Source organism: Urocitellus parryii, chromosome 5 (genome assembly GCF_045843805.1).
Source record: "Urocitellus parryii isolate mUroPar1 chromosome 5, mUroPar1.hap1, whole genome shotgun sequence".
Taxonomy (NCBI): Eukaryota; Metazoa; Chordata; class Mammalia; order Rodentia; family Sciuridae; genus Urocitellus; species Urocitellus parryii.
Genome location: NC_135535.1, coordinates 171,106,884 through 171,124,000, shown reverse-complemented (window position 1 = coordinate 171,124,000; position 17,117 = coordinate 171,106,884). Strand labels below are relative to the sequence as shown.

At 38.1% G+C, this 17,117-nt stretch overlaps 1 protein-coding gene across 1 annotated transcript in view; it reads right to left on the bottom strand.

Annotated features, from left to right (window-relative positions):
- The window catches only part of Ccser2 (coiled-coil serine rich protein 2), a 141,917-nt gene extending 126,847 nt beyond the window's left edge, over positions 1–15,070 (bottom strand). Inside the window, exon 1 of the mRNA XM_077798594.1 lies at positions 14,889–15,070. The gene's annotated coding sequence lies outside the window, so the exon portion shown is untranslated. The remainder of the gene's footprint in view (positions 1–14,888) is intronic.
- Between the last annotated feature and the right edge of the window lie 2,047 nt (positions 15,071–17,117).

The following is a 17,117-nucleotide window of genomic DNA, read 5'->3' as shown; positions in this document are numbered from 1 at the left end:
GTTAGGGTTTAGATGTGGTGTCCCCCAAAAGCTCATAGGTGAGACAATGAAAGAAATGACTGGGTTATGAGAGCCTTGACCCAATCAGTGATTTAATCCCCTGATTGGGATTAACTGAGTAGTAATTGAGGTGATAGGGTGTGGGCTAAAGGAGGTGGGAACTAGGTGGGAACTGGCTTTGGGGTATATACTTGGATCTGGCGAGTAAAGTCTCTCTGTTTCCTGATCACCATGATATGAGCTGCTTCCCTGTCACACTCTCCAGCCATGATGAACTGACTCACCTTGAGCCCTGAGGAATGGAGCCCTCTGTCAACCTCTGAAACTTCGAGCTCTCCAATAAACTTTTCCTCTATAATTGTGCTGGCTGGGTCTTTAAGTCACAGCATCGAGAAAGCTGACTAAACCAAGCTATCCTAAGCAAAACCGTAAAGACTTTTCCTTCCAAATATTACCATTTAGTTTAGGAATACAAGCTCAAATAACTGTGGGGCATCAAAACGTCATTAAAATGCAGAGAGCTAGGAAAAGATGCTGATACCAAACTGCATGAATAATGAGCAAACCTAACGCCTGAGTAGTTGCACTGCCTTTTCAAACAGCAAACAGACATTTTACAAACTCTGAGTGCTTGTAAAACATTCAACAATGTAACATTTCAGTTTATATGGTGCCTGATATAGCAAAGTTCCCTAAATTAAATGGGCAATCAGAATGACATTGGGAGCCAAGTGTGAAAGAGAAGAAAAACATGAGGAATATTAACATGGATGGATTATTGGTAGACTGTGAACTCACTAATTATACATAGTGAATATGATTTACCAGTATACATTACCCAGCATCAAACTTGCTCTGTATATTAGACAATAAAATACCTAAACATCAAACATTTTATAAAGATGTGCATGCTTTGAAATTATAGTTTCAGAGAATCTCAGCCTCTGGATAGGAGTCCCTGTGTTTCTCTTCTGCTAGTAAAAAAATATAACTTCTTTTTCCTTTTCCTCAAAACCATGTCCTTGTACTGGACTGACATGGGGACAAGAACTGGACTTTCGGTAACAAATTTGGCACCCCAGGTGGGACCCCAGAGCAGCTCCTGCTCCACCTTACTTTATTAGGCATGACTCTCCAAGTAACCCCACTTCCATGCTGAGGATGCAAGGTGGCTGGAGAACTTGTTGACAGCCAGTTGCTGGAGAGTTAGGAGATGAATTGAGTTTGCCTTGGATCAAACCAGAGGAGCTATTCCTTTGAGTAAAGAGAGGAACTGAGGGATCATCCCAGCAGCTGCCAAAGCTCCTTTTGCTTCCTGGAACTCCCAGAAAAGCTGCCTGGGCTGTAGAAAAATGGGCAAAGAGCAGGGGGCGGGGGGCGAAGGGGGTTGCTGCTGGCCACAAAGGATGTGGCAGTAGATTCTAGCACTGTTAGTTTATGACCTGAGGATAGGAATCATTTCCCCCTTTTAAGATCTGACACAACACTTAGCCAGAGAAGATCCATCACTGGGGCAAAGCAATTCTTGCCATAACAGTATCCCATCAAACTAAATGCACAGGGAAATTAACAGAATAAACTATTGCACCCAGAAAAGAAAAAGCAGAAAGGCCAACCCCTGTTTTGCTGGCAGCCTTTGCAAAGGGATCCTCAAGGAAAAAGCCTGCATAACAATACGTCTAATGTGAGAAAAAGGCCCAAAGGAGCTTCTGGGTACAACTGACAGTGGGGAACTCGCAGTTACTGGCATTGTGATAATGATAAGGGAGACAGGTCAGGCTCAAAAATATCCTGTGCTCCAACCCCTTGCATGCAACCTGGAATTGGTTGATCCTGGACTGTCCAACCCTCTCCTGGGATGAAATTTGTGTAAATTAATTCACAGATAACATTAATAAGCATTATTTCAGAATATGAATTTAAGAAAGGGTCCAAGGCTAGAAAAAAAAACGAAAGTTATAGTTATGGAAATATATTTCAGTATGGAAAATCAGAAGATAAAAGAAATGTTTCTGGATGAGAACATATTTTGTCTGGTAAAGTAATATTTTTGTAAAATCCAAGATGAAAGAGAGGACAAAACTACAGATGTAAAAAAGTTGTGATGTCTAAGTAAGTCGCAGAAGGTTTGTGTAAGGTAAATCTCAAAAAGTTTTGTTCTGTGAGTAAATTGGCTATAATTACCACAGTCAAAGTTATTTGAACTTTAATGTACTGATATGAAGAAAAGTCTGAAATGTTTATCTGTTTTTATCTATCAATATAATTTTCTTTTATCTGTTAGGCTTTCATACTTGGGGAAACTAAGTCTAAAAGGAATTAGGATTTGTACCTGTTTTAAAGTCTTTTAAATGATTACTTTGTAACTGGTTAAAAATAAACAACTATTATTTGAGGTTATAACAATATAGGTGACACCCTAAATATATGCAACTAGATATATGTGTACATCTGAGAACTATATCTATCTGAGCCTTGTCTAAGTGTGATATAAAAGTTTATAAAATGAAAGTTTATCTAAGTTTACTGACAAGGTAACCAATAAGTGCAATTCTTTTATTCATTATATCTGACATAGAAGGGCCACAGTGTCATTGAAGACCTGACTTACATCTGTTTGCTTTGACTAAGTCAATTTCTGGTCATTATTAATACTGTTTCCTAAATGTATAAGAGATTTAAGGCTATCTTTTGATTTTTGCTATTACTGCTAACCCATGCAGACCTATGATTATTTTTACCCTACACCATGGATTCTAAATTGTACTTCAACAGTTAAGCCTAGGGCCAGGCACAGTGGCACACGCCTATAATCCCTGTGGTTGGGGAGGCTGAGACAGGAGGATTGAGTGTTCAAAGCCAGATTCAGCAATAGTGAGGCACTGAGCAACTCAATGAGGCCCTTCTATGAATAAAATACAAAATACAGCTGGGGGGATGTGGCTTAATGGCTGAGTGCTCCTGAGTTTGATTCCCAGTTCCAAATAAATAAATAAATAAATAAATAAATAAATAAATGTATGTATGTATGTATGTATGTATGAATATATGTATGTATTTAGTTAAGCTTAGTTGAATGTAAAGCTTAAGGGACAACATTTTACCAAGGTGGTATTCTCCAAACTAAAATTGTCTGTAGCGATAGTTTCCTTCAGATTTATACAGAAATGACAAATTTTGTAGGTACTTATTCATGTCATTTGATGTTTTATAGCTGGATAAAAGTAACCTGTTGTTGCTGGGCATGGTGGTGCTCGCCTGTAAACCCAGCGACTCAGGAGGCTGAGGCAGGAGAATGATGAGTTCAAAGCCAGCCTCAGCAATGGTGAGGTGCTGAGCAAGTGAGACCCTATCTCTAAATAAAATACAAAATAAGGCTGGGGATGTGGCTTAGTGGTTGAATGCCCCTAAGTTCAATCCAAGTACCAAAAACAAAGATAACCTACTGTCAATAAGTTATATAAACAATGTTGTGTTCCTCTTTACACTGGATTAGAAATTTAAATGTATTTTTGGAAGACAATAAGGAAAGCCTGATTTGTTTAAAGGTGAAACTGTAAAACATGGAAGCATTTTGTTACTTTTTCCACAAAAAGAAAGTTAAAAGCTTTCTTAGCCTTTGTTTGATTTGTGTTTCAGATGTAATGTTGTACTGTATTATTTTTCCAAGAGTCCTGCCTTACAATAAGGCTCTGCCTCTTGCCTTACTCTATGTTAGAATGGCTACAAAATAGGCTCAACTTGAGCTCACTTAAAATTGTGTTTCAAAAGATAGATTTTTATTGTAAAGATTACTCTGTGATCTCAAAAGAAACAAAGCATATAATACATAACTAAGTACAGGTTTAAGATTATAAAAATCATTTTTCTTGGGTCAGCCAAGTTCAACTACAAGTCCTTGTACAACAGTGAGCTGGGAGCCTCTAACCATCCTCTTTAGCCCTCTCCAATCATGAACAGGAGAATACAAAGTACAATGTCTATTACTCAGCTGAGTACTCTGTTTATATCCTTGATGTTAATTCTCCCAGCTCCCTCTAGATTTAACTTCTGGGTTACAATGCACCTGACAATATGCAAAAATTCTCAAACCCATCCTGCCCTCTTCAACACTGTCTCATTTCTTGATTAAGAATCTTTATCATCTCTAACCAGTATTCCAGCCCAAGCCACCTTAATTCCCTTTGATCCATTCTTTAAACTTTTCCCCAAATATTCAAAATTATAAGTCTGATCACATCGCTGTTACACTTAAAATCATTGTGTGGCTTCCCAAGGTATAAATGCCTTATACCACAACTAATAGCAGCTGCTGATATTTACTGAGTAGTTGTGTGTTATGTTCATCTATTACCTCACTTAAATCTCACAATCCTATATAGTGATTTTTTTAATTTTTATTTTGTAGATTTAAGGAAATCGAAACTTGAAGAAACACATCCTCTGCCCAAACAGAGCTAGTAAGGGCAACTAAGATTACAATAGCCTTTGAAATCTGGTTTGGGGTCTCCTTTTTAGCCACTCACCACCACCACTACCCAACAAACCTGCCTTTCAACCACACCAAACACTAAAGGACCGCTGACCATCTGATGCCCTTTCAGAACTCCTTACCAAAACACACACACTGTTCTCTTGGTTCAAGGTATCCTTTACCCGCCTTGAGAATTCTCTCTAAATCCTTTTTTCTTTCTTTTCCACCCTCTCCAGTGGGAAGATTAATGTAAACCAAACAGATACAGGCATTCTACTCTGTACTTCAAAACACTATAATACAAAGTGCACAAATAGATTTCCCAAACTACCATACAGGTGAGAATCTAGAAAACAGAAGGATTAGTATATGGTTAAAGTACTACCTTAAGGTGATTAACCCGAAACTATTTTGCCTTTAGCATTCCTAATACGAAGTACAACCAATAAGCATTTATATAGAATAATGAGGATCAGGCAGAAGAATTAGTGTAAAGGGGTGTTTTATGATAGTCTACTCAGAATATTAGATTTAAGTCTAAGAGAATGAAGAGTGAACAGAACATCAGTAATATTTAAAAAATAATGGAAAATAGAGAACACAAATTAGGATGACTCCCAGGTTTATAGTTTGGGTAGCTGAATTACTGGCACCATCATTTACCAAGACACAAAAATGAGGTAAATACATAAATTTTGTACTTGTTCTTTCTCAGTAAAGAAAGCTGAGAAAGAACAAGTACAAAAGAGAAACAGGAATGAATGATATCTTGGAAGGAAAATGAAGAAAAGGTGTTTAAAACATAGGGATGAGCTGTTCATGACACCACACATCTATACTCCTGGAGACAGGAGGCTGAGGCAGGGTGAGTGGAAGTTTAAGGTAGGTTCCGCAACTTTAGCAAGATTTTTAGGAACTCAGAAAGACTCTTAACTCAAATTTTTAAAAAATTAAAAGGGTTCATGTTGTAAAGTGCCCTTGGGTTCAATCACCAATACTGCAAGAAAACAAACCAACCATAGGCATGATCACATAGAAGGTTCATAGTGGACTTAACAATTAGGAACTATGTCAAAGGGCAAATACAATTTCAGTAAATAAGTAGAGAAAATATGAGTAAAACATTGTTGGGGTAGGGAGAATGACTCAAACAAGAAAAAAAGGAAGAGTGCAAAATATGTTTGAAATTGAGAAGAATTTTATTGGATGGACGATCATGTAGCAGAACACAGAAATTAGAAGTCTAAGTTAAAGACTTAGACTAAAGACTAAAATCTGAATTCCAGATTTTTTTTATTTTTGGAATTTATTCTCTGAATAGAGTAAAGACATACAGCTTTTTTTTTTCTTTTAATTTTAAGACAACTATTCTGAGAACAAGGTATAGGATGAATTGGAATGATAAGGAGTTAAGGCAGGAGAAGCTATTAGGAGGCCTTTAAATGACCTAGACATAATAATGAAGACCAGAAAGAGAATGGTGGTAGCCAAAATAAAATTAAAGGGATATATGAAAGCAAGAACTTTCACCCCAAGATATCTATGATATAGTGATAAAAGAAATATACATTTGGTTTCTACCCAATTCTAGGCAGAGAGCTCCTAAAATCCTTGGAATCTCCAGAGTGATAAGTGCCTCCTGTATGATAATGAAATGATTGGTAGCTAGGTATCCTAGCTACCAATCTGATGGCTTCAAGATAGGGACTGGTCAACAAAATGACCAAGGAAAGGTTAGAGGGTTGAGAGTTTCAGCCCTACCCCCAACCCTCAGGGAGGGAAGAAGGGATGAAGGTAAAACAAATCACTGTGACCACTGATGTAATCAATCAGAGCCACATTATGATGCCTCTATAAAAACCCAAAGGACAGGGTTCAGAGAGCATCTGGATTGCTGAACATGTAGAGGTGCCTGAAAAGTAACACACCAAATACGGTATAAAACTCAGTGCCCCTTCCCACATACCTTGCCCTATTCATCTCTTTCATCCAACTATTCAATTAAATCCTTTGCAGTAGTCTTTATAATAAATCAGTAAACCTAAGTGGTTCCCAGAGTTCTGTGAAATACTACAGCAAATTAATTGAACCCAAGGACAGAGTTGTATGAACCCTGATTTATAGCCAGTCAGTCATCAGTACAGGTCATAATCTGGAGTTTGCCACTGGCATCTGAAGTTGTGGCAGTCTTATAGGACTCAGCCTTTATCCTACAGGATCTGATGCTACTTCAGGTAGACAGTGTCAGACATAAGATAAACTATAGGAGATTCATTGTCAGAAGTGTGGTGTTGAGTGGTATATAAGAACTTTGGATTTCTTCCTATCTATTAATACTGACCCAGATATTCCACTATTACTGTATTACTATGCCCATTACACTGCATCATAATCATTTTACAGACTGTGATCTTCTCTTATACAGCCTCTCATTGCTAATACTAACAAGTCAGGAACATGGGAAACAGCCAAAAAAGGGTCTATTGAATTATAAAAGAACTTATGAATTGACGAAATATAGAAGTGAGACAAAGATTTCAGAGAAACCTGAGTAACTCACAAGTAGAGGTAGAGAAAACACTGTGGAGAAGTTAGGAGTGGGATCAAGCTTAAGGAATGAGTTTTAAGACATGCTGTTTTGTGTGGAGGGTAGCTAAGGACAACATACAAATAGAAATGTCAGGGGAAAAAAATACTGGTGAGGAAAAATCCAGACAAAAATAAAGACTTGGGAAATATAATAAATTATCAACAAATCTTATTATTTGCTAATGAGAATAAATATATTCTCATTAGCAAATAATTTCCTAAGATTCTTTGTGGTATGACTCTGTCTGTAGGAATGTTATTTGATTGCTCATGTGTATATCCTGTACAAATTGAAGGATGTAAATACCCAATCAAATGGGTCAATCAAAACTGGGTCAACACTAAGTAACTATTCGCTTGACTCAATCATTCATTCAACAAAAATTTACAGGGGTAAGGAAATCCAGCCATGAAAGCAAACTAAAATATAGTAAATATGGAAAATGTCACAGGAACACAAACAGAGAATATAAGGAGGAATGGGTAAAAGAGCCAGGACAAAAAAAGTGCCCACAAGCTTTGCTAGAAGAGGAAACACAAAAAAGATAAACTGATTTAATGAGATAACTAAGATGATGAGTGAATTCTAGAAAAAAAAAGCATTATATGTGCAAAACAAGACATGTACAGTTTCTCGTCTTCATGAAACCATAGCAAAAGATGATGGCAAGGCAGCTCATGGCGGACTTTCTATACACTGATAAGGAATTTAACCTTTATCCTATAGTCCTACAATAAAAAACACTGATAAAAAAAATCAGATACATGTTAGAATCCCTGAAAAAGCAATCCATATTCCCTAAGCAGAATGCTTGTAGGAACAGGTGGATAAGAGGAAAAAAAGGGGGGGGGGACTAACTTCTGTAGACAACAGGAACTTTTTCAGCAATAATAGAACCTGACAAGATCTATCTTTCAGAAGTCTAGCCACAGATCTGAGGCTAGGGGAAGAAAATGTGGAAAGAGATGAAAGAAGAGGATTAAGAAACAATTGCAAAGATGCTACAGCCCAAAAGGTAGACTACTATTTACTCAAAAATGAACCACAGAAAGAGGCACATAAAGTGCTGCAACTAATATGTGCTTTCACCATTTTCTGAATTTACATCATATATCAACTCAATCATAAGCAATTACAGTAAAATTGTGGTCAAGTATAATAGAAAAAAAGAAGGGGGTGGTGAAAAGTAGCTATAATAATTTCCCCTGAAAAGCAGTTCATACAAACTTCAAATAAAAGTTTTTTTAAGGATTTTAATTTCTATTTAAAATAAAAGAAAAGGATTTCATAAAACTACCATATTGACAGATTACCATATCAAGGTATCTAATAAAGCTGATCATTCCTTCTTTCTTAACACAGTTCACTTGACTTCATGGATACAACTTACTCTTAATTCTCCTCCTTCATACTGTACTTCTTATTCTCCTTTGCTAGTGTCTCAGCCTCTCTCTGCAAACAGTATAGGTTTTCAAGGGAAGTTTTCGGACTTCTCCTGACACACTCCCTAAACTATGTTACTTAGTTTTCATGACACTGAAGTGCCATCTGCCAATCACCAGAAATTTATGTCTCCAGTCCAGACTTCTGCCCTGAACTGCAGACTAATGTATATCCAGTTGTCTATACAATATCTCCACTTAGACTGCTAACTTGGCATGTTCAAAACTGGACTCATTATTTCCCCCTAAAATCTGCTTCTTCTGCAGTCTTTCTCATCTCAGTAAATATTAACCTTATTCTTCCAGTTTTTCAGGCCAAACCCCAGAGGCCACATCTAATCCATCATCAAATTGTTGGCTCTGCATTCAAAATGTATATAGAGTGGGAATGCTTTTCCCAATCATGACTAAAATCAATATCATCACCCACCCAGGATTACTGTTTGAGCGTGCTAAATAATCTCATTATGCCCTGACCATGACATAACTCTATATGGCAGCAGAGAAGACCATTTAAAACAAGTCAAGACTCTCCAGGGACTTCCCACCTTCAAAGTAAAAGCCAAAGTCCCACTGGCCTACATTGCCATATATGATCTGACCTTACTCTACCCAACTCACCTCTCAGACCCCATCTTCTACCAATCATTTTCCTCAAAACCACCATTGACATACATGTCACTCCTTGAACATAACAAGCATACTGTGACTCAGGATATTTACACTTCTGTTCCACCTTTATCAAATGTTTCTCCCCTACAACCTCCCTCATATCTGCACAGATTGCTCTCATTTCAAGATCTCTACTCAAATACCTTTCCTAACCATCTTGTATAAATTGACAATTCCCCCCAAAATGCTCTTTTTACCTTATTCTGCTTTATTTTTCTCCATGAACTATAAAATCTGAGACACCACATATGTATTTATTTATTTTATGTATCATTAATTAGAATGTAAGCTTCACAAAAGCAGATAATTTGTTCACTGTATTATTCCTAACAAATGCTCATCCATCTGGAATGGAAGGATGAATGAAGAAAGGAAAATCCAGTTAGGATCTAGTATAAAAGTAGGGATTGAAGGAATTTTCAGTGTAAAATTCTCCAGCCCTTAGAGAAACAATGACTACAAGAATTGTCCAACAATAGCCAGATCTACAACCCCAGCTAGTACCAATAATAAACAAGGGTTGACACATCCCTACTATGGGGAAAAACTACAGAGAGGAGAGGGAGAAGATGGTCATCCCTGCTTTCCTTGAAAAGAAACATCATTTAGATGTTTCCTATAAACTTGCCTACCAACTCTGACCAAAACAACATTAAGCTCATTCTACATACTTAATAGCTGTTATGAATAGTTCCTGCTTTTCTAAGCTATGGTCTTCTGAGAAAATTGTAACTCCCAATCCTAAAACTGGCTGCCAAGACATAATGGTCAGAGAAAGCTCTCAAATTTCCCCAAAGCACTCAGGCTGCAACCAAATATCATTAACATGATAACAACAACTTAGAGAACCTTCTGGTGTCTGCCTCTCTTTGTTGTCCCTGGTGTATATACCAGTGGCCTAGTCATCAAAAAAAAAAAAAAAAAAAAAAGATTTTGCTACATTAGTGTGGAGGGAAGGGGAGGTGGGAGAATTCAAAGAGAGAGTGTGTGTGTGTGTGTGTGTGTGTGTGTAGACATATTTATATTTCCACTTTAAAGAAAGGTTGAATGGTGAGGAATAAAAAACATATCTGCTAAAATATGAGTTATCACCTGGGCTTTTCAATACCAGACACCAAAAGAGATTGTGGTCCCTGAGATACTCAGTATTCCTTAGCTAAAAATACCATGTCTTGCATCCCCCATTCCCACATTCAGAATGAAGATATGGGACCGGAGTCCCTCCCAAATTGAATGGCTGAGAGCAGTGTCACATCAGTCATCTCTCAAAAAGAAATAACATGTCATATCATCTCCTTGCTTTGAAACATCTAGTATCTTTCAAATGCCCAAGTCCAAATTCTTAGCACCGCAAAAAATTCATCTTTAAATCTACTAAATATGTACACATATAAAAAAAAAACAGTGCCTATGAAAGCAAACAGGCTGTCCACTCCTTCCTAGCCATGTTTCCTTTAGCAGATCACTCTGCATCTATAAGTTTTCTCCTGCACAAAAGGAGAATACTAAAAGACTTATCTTTTAGGGTTGCTATGAGGACTAAGTAAGAAACTGCATGCCAAATCCTCCCACAGATACTGGACTATCTCATCTATCTAGAATGCATCACTTCCCAAAGACAGCAGATAACCAAAGTTTAGCTTCCATGTATTTCAGAATAATTAACAACAAGAGCCCAGTTAGAAACAAAGTTCCAATTAATCCTGAATCAAACAAAACCTTAAATTAACCAATATATTGTTTTCATGATAATTTATTTTTAAAAAGCAAGAATCCAAAAAAAAGGGAAATATTCATGTATTTTTAAAAAAAAAAAACTAGGTTCTTTTACTTTGTCTCCCTGTTCAAACTCAGGAAGAAAAAAATGGAAATTAATAAGAATGTGGTTTTCTATAATGTAAAATCCACATGAATAAAATTCAATCCCAATTGTATACGTAATCTACTAAATACATACCCATGTAACAAAACAAACTCTAGAAACTTAATAAAAGTATGCATCAGGCAGCAGAATAATTTCATTCTAAGACTTCACAATTAAAACACAAAAATCACAAAACTTTTTTAAAAAATCAGTAATTCTAGTAATACTAAAAAATACTACAAACTCTTCAATACTAAAAATAACAAAAATAAAGCAGATCAGAAACACTTTTCAAAAGATTAAATACTTATGGTGTCAGTGCTACTGAAAATGATGATAGGATTTCAGTAAATTTATAACTGAAGGACAAACAATTCATAGAAAGGAGAAAACAGAACTAGAAAAACTGCATTTGCTTTTCTACTATGGGCTGTGATGTTAGACAGCAAGTACTTTAATACCCATTTTTAAAAACAAAATATTATAAAAATGTATGATAGAATTGTTCAGCTAAATTCTGCTAGAGGCAGTGTATAGCAATACCTATCTAAAGTAAATCTGGCAATCTTTTTTGAAATTGATAAAACCTTCAAACCATCTGACCTTGAAATCCGTCTCTTTGACCATTAACCTACAGGAAAGAAGTAAAATGATGAACAACTATATTAAATGCACTTACAAAATAAGCAACCTAGATGTCGAGCTACTAAAAAAATAAGTAATTCAACTCACTGTAACATTGTACAATAATCTAAAGGTATAAAAACTATAGCAAAAAGAAAATAAGTATAAAAGTGTTAAACATTATATTTATGATTTGATTACAGTATAAAACCAAATAGGTATGACCAAAAATAAGAAAAATTAAAAGCTTATTCTGATTTTTTAAAAAATTCTTTAACATTATGTTGTTCCAATAAAAAGCCTATTGGAATTGATCAGGCCCATCAAACTAAATACACACTTCAAAACTGACTTTTCAGAGGCATGAAACAACAATAAACAATTTTTTACCCTAAAAACCTATCACACAGGAGTAAATGGATTAGCTCTTCTCACATAAAGACAAACCATAAATGCAATTTTAGCCATGCTATTAGCCAACTGTAACCTCATTATATTAAAAATCTCTTTTACCATCAAAATTTAACTGGGGATCTCCATCTGGTGATCAGAGGCCACTTATTACAAAGCATCTGGAGAGAGGACTTCAAACACCAAAGTTAAAACTTATCTGGCCACACAGAATGGTGAAGGTTCAGTTTCCCTTATGTTCCCAGATGAATTATTATGTTTCTCAACCATTTCAGGGCTCTAAAGCCCTAATAGTGGCAGCTAAGGATTTAAGAAGAAAATGACGCAGATTTGCACTCTGTGAAAATCTGTTGACTTCCTCATTTTTCTATACCACCACCATGAAGCAGTGGAAAATATACAAACATGAGGTCAGAAGATGTGAGACAGAGATGACACTATGCAATCTCAGGCATGTTACCTGTCTTTTCAGGCTTTAATTATTTAATAGTAAAATTTTCAAATCGAACCAAATAATCTGTAAATTCTTTCAAGTTCAATACCTGTTAAAGTAACAGACCTCTTTCCCAAACACACCAAAGTCTCTCATTACCGTTACTCAGATGGTAAAACAATTACTAAAGTTTAGAATTAGAAGACTAGAGGCAAAGGTGAAATACAAAGATGATCAAAAGACTTGGACAGTCATCTGAGGTCTGGCCCTGTCTACCCATGTGACCCTAAGCAAATTACTGCACTCAAAATAAAGTTTTGGGACTAGTAAAGCAACAATCCTTATTGGTCTTGCCCTTCTTATTCCTGCATCATAAAATGGACTGTTTTTATCTGTCAGAACTAGGATTTCATTCCTAATCAGCAATGATTTTCACTTTGTTCTTGGGTTTTTAAAAGCACCTTGTACATTCATCTTTTCTAAATTTTCTGATACTGAAAAATACAGTCTAACATATTCTGCCTATTTTAAAGCTGTATTTAAGCCTGAAGCCATTCCTCCAGAACACATACAGCTAATAGTTTTGATACCTGTGCCACAAAACATAATGTGCTTAAGTTGCAAACTTAAAAAGAAACTCAAAAGCCTGGTTAAGAGAGACATATAAACAAATCATTAACTACCAATTGGCAAATGCTATCTGCATAATGTATTGTATCTTACTGGATCAGAGAAGACAAAAGGGATAAGACTTCCAGAGAAGACTCAGGTGTTATTTTAGTAAGGTTGTGAATGGCAAGTTGTTTACTTGGAAGAGAAAAATTTTCAACAGAGGGAACAGTGTAAAACCACAAAGGAAGATGTCATCTTTTGAGAGCTACAAATAGTCTTAAATGGAAAGGGCAGGCATCATGGTAGAAGAGAAACTAAAATGTAGATAAACACCAGAAATTATGAAAGCCTCAATTTATTCAAATAGATTATGAAAAGTCATCAATGGGCTTCTAAACACGAAATCAAAGTCCTCATCTTTCTCCATAAAATAATAAGCATTGAGTTAAGGCAACAAGCAAAAAATTCTACCTGTAGAAAGGTAGAATAAAAAATTAATGAATTCCTGCTCTCAAGATGGCTTCTAGCATTATATTACTATGGGATAATAATATAACACCTGAAATAAGACATTATTAATTGTGGCTAAAAAGTTGAAGAAAGTTGTATTTTTAACCCAAAGATTATTTGAGGTCAATGTCGCTGAGAACACTGAAGAAAACAACCAAATCAGAAAATAGCAAAGCAAACAATAAAGTCTGAAAAGAAAACTGACTTCGAGCAAAACATTTAGCAATGTTTATATACTTATCATATATTACAGACTATAAGTCTGATTACAGCCTATAAGATATGTTTTGCACCTATCTATCTTTTGCAGAAGGAGAGTATCTTAGATTTGGGTAAACTAAAGTCTCCTTAAATTAAAGTCTCTTTTGAAAATGATGTTTTAAAAAACCTCTGGCCAAATGAATAGGTTCCGTAATAGTTTGATGTTCAGGAGAAAACAGCTACTTTGAAAAGGCTAAAGTTCATGTTATCTCTCCTTTAAAAGTGAAAACCTACATATCAATCTGAGACTACAAAAAGTCCGTGCATCAGTAATTTCCACAGTGCTAAGGCCTAGTTAGGAACAGCAAGTCTAATTGGCTGGATAGCCTACAAAGATGAATTTGCAATTATTGAAATTCAAACTTAAGCTTAACCACAAACGACCACATCAACGGAGTAATTCCTCCTCTTACTGTATCAACAAACACGGTGCATTATACAAATGGATAAAAATAGCAGACGTCTAAAGAAGAGAAAGCAACAGCATCTGAACTCACAGCAACGGTGTGATCCACCAAAGTTTTATCTCAGGATGTATTTTTAGGGGGTCTTTGTTTTGGCCCAGTAATTAAAAAAAAAAAAAAAAAACCCACTCATTCAGAGCACCTCGGTACTTTTCCCTATCAACCCTCACGAGCATCCCGGCTCTGAAATCACTGGGCATCTCAGCCTCGCCCAGATTTCCCCTGAGCAAAAGGCGGCCGCCGCTGTGGCCAGTGCCGGTGGCCCACGGCCCCCGACCCCCGGCCCCAGGCGCCTATCACAGCCCGAGGGGCAAGGGGCTCCGGCCTCCCCGCTCCACACCCGCCCACCTCAGGCGGCTCGAGGGGCGCTAGCGGGGCCGCCTTGGAAGGCTGCCTCTCTTGGGCCTCTGCTTCTCCCCCGACGCCCAAGCCTCCGCCCAGCCCTGGACCTCGCCCCCATTACGGGCTACCGGGGGCACTCGCCGAGACCCCGGCGCCAGCACCCGCTCCGGCCCTGACCCCAGTTCTCACCGTGCGGAGGTCGCACAGCCTCCTCTCGGCCGTGGCCCGGCTGCGGGTCGCCCAGCGACCTGCGGGCCCCAAGACCGAAGGCTAGTCGAGGGGCCGCCGTCACATTCCGGTCGGCCCGGGAACACGACAGGACACAGCCAGCATCGCATCCACAGCCTCAGGGAGCGCCGGACTCCAGAGCCGCCGCGCCCCCTCCCTTGGCCGGCGCCCGCCTGGACTCCGCCCTCCAGGGCCCGCTCAAGGCGCGCGCGCAGGCCCTCCCAGGGACGCCCTGCGCAGGCGCGAGACTCACGCGGCAAGGCCTCGCCTTTAGGTCCGCCCCCTCCTTCTGACTCCAGCTCTGCCCACCTCGCCCCCGCCCTCTCTCCAGCCTCCCCTAAGCTCCGCCCCAACTCCGAGAACCACCCCTCTCTGTTGACCTTGCCTCTCTGCCCCCTGACAGGTTGTTGTTCTGACCACCTAGTGATGCCAAGTCTGCGTGATCCCAGGACGAATCCCTGGACTAACACTTGCTCCTTGACCTTAGTCAAACCTGTCAGCTCCTCCAGACTGAAAAGTTATTAGTGGTCTCAGCACCGGGCCTGACAGAGTTCCTCCAACATTTTGTGTTTCCAAGTCCATACTGCTTCCTATATGCTCTGGGGCATTCCTGAAACACAGCGCCATGCCTACCTCACCAGAACACTGGATCTGACTGGGACTGAGGGAAAATACCATACACAGTGCTAAGATTCAAAGCTGTCCTATGGTGATATTCATCTGAGATCCTTTTACCAGGAACCAGATTATCCTTCTCTTTAGGGCTTCCATCACTGAGGCCATCTTCCCCTCCTTCTGTCCTAGAGGGCTGAACCAGCCCTTGAGACACCTCCTTCTCTTGATCTGGCCAACAGTTGAAGCACTGGAGCTGCCCTTATCTGGTGCTCTTTGAAATCCTGCTGACCCCAACAGCTCAATTACAATAAATAAAATTTAAGAAGAATATCTTGAAAAGTATTTATTTCTTCCATGTCTCCAGATCTGTGACACTCAAAGGGAAAACACGAGGAAAAGGGGGTAGTTGCTTGGTTTCTAAAACTCAGATTTTATTTATTTATATTTTATTTATATTAGTAATATATTTTTATATTTTAAAAATAACACATCATTTTTAATATCTAAACATGTAGATTGAATTTCTTGAGTGATAATGTGTATGTTTAAAATATTGAGAAAGACAGTATATAAATATTCTACAATTTCTTTTTGGATTAAGTACAATCATTAGAAAAACAAACACTAGACTGAACTCTTGGACACACCCCTTGTTATGATTTGGATCTGGAATGTCTCCCCAAAGCTCCTATGTGGAAAGCATGGTCCTCAAAGCAGCAAAGTTGAGAGGTGAGGCTTTTAGGCAATAATTAGATCATAAGGGCTCTGACCTTATCAGTGGGTTAATACTTTTCCTGGATTATTCCATTGCTAGCTACTGGCAGGTGGGACCTAGATGGATGAAGTAGGTCACTAGGGATGTACACTGGAAAGATTTATCATCACCCCCCACACACACTTGCCCTGCTCTCTCCCAGCTTCTATGAGCAGCTTTCCTCTGCCACTTTCACCATGAGATTCTGCCTCACTTCAGACCCAAAGCAATGGAGCCACTCAATCATGGACTGAAACCTCATAAACTGTGAGCCAAAATAAATCTTTCCTCCTCTAAGTTGCTCTTGTCATATATTTTAGACACAGTAAGGAAAGGCTGATTAAAACACCCCTCAAGCATATCACTCAAAATATGTAGTTACTAAAATGTGCTTTGGGATTTATGTCCTCAGTTAAAATTGAGAAATGGTAAAGATTATCCTTGGGGATTGGACAAAATACTACATTCTTAGCAATTTCCATATGAGGGTCTAAGAAGAAAAATCAGAGTTCCCCAAATCAGGAAGAATTTTGTTTCTTTACACTGCTGGATTGTTATCTTGAGATTTCCTAAATATTTGAGGTGATCATGTTCTCTTTTCTTCAGCAATTGTGAAGTACTAAGTCACCCTGCCCTTCCTTTTCTACAAAGATAGAAGTCTTACTGGATGCTTGCTCTATATGAATATTTCCCAGCTTCAACTAATTTTTTTCTATTCCTATTTTGTCTTTGCCCCAACTTCTTCATTTCCTTGGTTGTCATTATGTCACATTGATTATTTTTCTATTAGCCATCTGTTTCAATGTGTACCCTTGGGGTTT